This window comes from Ciona intestinalis, unplaced genomic scaffold (assembly GCF_000224145.3).
Source record: "Ciona intestinalis unplaced genomic scaffold, KH HT000700.1, whole genome shotgun sequence".
NCBI classification, from domain to species: domain Eukaryota; kingdom Metazoa; phylum Chordata; class Ascidiacea; order Phlebobranchia; family Cionidae; genus Ciona; species Ciona intestinalis.
This window is the reverse complement of record NW_004191021.1, coordinates 1-1,857: the sequence shown is the minus strand read 5'-3', so window position 1 is coordinate 1,857 and position 1,857 is coordinate 1.

Below are 1,857 nucleotides of genomic sequence, written 5' to 3'. Positions count from 1 at the left end.
TCAACGTTTGATAAAGGGGAGAATTTCTTATCTGCGAACTTAACTACTTCATGCCTCAGCAATACCCCTGATGCATGTGGTTTATCTGCGAACTTTACTACTTCATGCCTCCGCAATACCCCTGATGCATGTGGAAACGTTTATAAGGGAGAAGCCTGTTCAACGTTAGATAAAGGAGAGAATTTCTTATCTGCGAACTTTTTTCTCTTTCATGCCTCAGCAATACCTCTGGGACGTTTTGACAGTCGTTGGTAAACACCATTTTATATCTTTCTGTGTTTTATGTACCTCATATTTGTTGTTTTTCATTGCGTATAATTTTATAACTTGTGTATGCTGTGCCAATTAAATAAAAAAAATCAAGTTTAAATCAGAAATTGATTGAGATCGGCCTATTTTAATGCTAAAAAATCGCTGAAACCGAGCGAAATTTTAACGTAAATTTGATTTGATTCAAAAATTTGGTGTTGATTGAATTTGATTGAGTAGCTAAATCTAACGCATAAAGATTGAATATAAATCAACGCTGTGGGGCGAAAACTAGGACGAGAAATAAATGCAGTTTCGCTGCTTACGTAACGTCTATACTTTCCCGTCATTCTATGCTTTTCCCGTATATGCTTAAAACACATTCCCGTAACTGGTAAATACCTCATAAAACAAGCATAAAACACATTCCCGTAATTGGTGTAGGCTTAAAACAAGCTTAAACACATTCCTGTAAGTTCCCGTAAATTAGTTTGCAGTTTTTCCTGTCTTTTCCGTATATTAGATTTAGATTCCCGTCGTTCCCGTATTTCTATCGTCCCTCGTTTGTGTTCCACACTGTGTTGGCTTTGTTTATTAATGCATTTCGCGCTCGTTGCTTTTGCCTTTTGAAATTTGGTCATTCTTATTTTGTTATTCGCGATCCTTGCAGCACCGAAGTTAATGATGGAAGGTGAAACAATAAGGAATAATATGCTTAAAACACATTCCCGTAACTGATAAATACCTAAAACAAGCATAAACACATCTCCGTAATTTTCCCGTAACTGTAATATGCTTAAGACACATTCCCGTAACTGGTAAATACCTCCTAAAACAAGCATAAAACACATTCCCGTAATTAGTGTAGGCTTAAAACAAGCTTAAACACATTCCTGTAGGTTCCCGTAAATTCGTTTGCAGTTTTTCCCGTCTTTACCGTATATTAGATGAGATTCCCGTCGTTCCCGTATTTCTATTGTCCCTCGTTTGTGTTCCACACTGTGTTGGCTTAGTTTATTAATGCATTTCGCGCTCGTTGTTTTTGCCTTTTAAAATTTGGTCATTCTTATTTTGTTATTCGCGATCCTTGCAGGACCGAAGTTAATGATGGAAGGTGAGACAATAAGGAATATTCGTTTGATTTCAATGAGCGAATGAAACGATTAACTTAAAAGATAATGACTTTAACTGTTCGTGTTGGTAAAGGGGAGGAAGAAAGTCTCGATTACAAAGCTCGTTCTCCGTTGAAGCATAGACACCTTAAATGTAATAGACTGAACTCGGTAAAAAAATTTCAGACAGGTCACGCATGATTGAACCCAGGCGGCAATTTGGTGTTTAAGTTGTATCTCTATAGTAACAGACAGTAGCGTCGGTAAAGTTACAATTACAGACAGATCATAGCTTCCACAATAGTTCCGATATAATGAATTGTTGCATTCCCGGCTGCTCCTATTCCCACAAGGAAGGTAGAGAAAGACGGTCACTATTCTCCATAAGACGTCCAGAATTTGGGAAAACCGCTAGCGAAAAACTGCACCGAACAGATTTGACAAATTTTATTTTAAGGTTAAGAGATCCACTTAAAGGAGATAACATAAAACAACT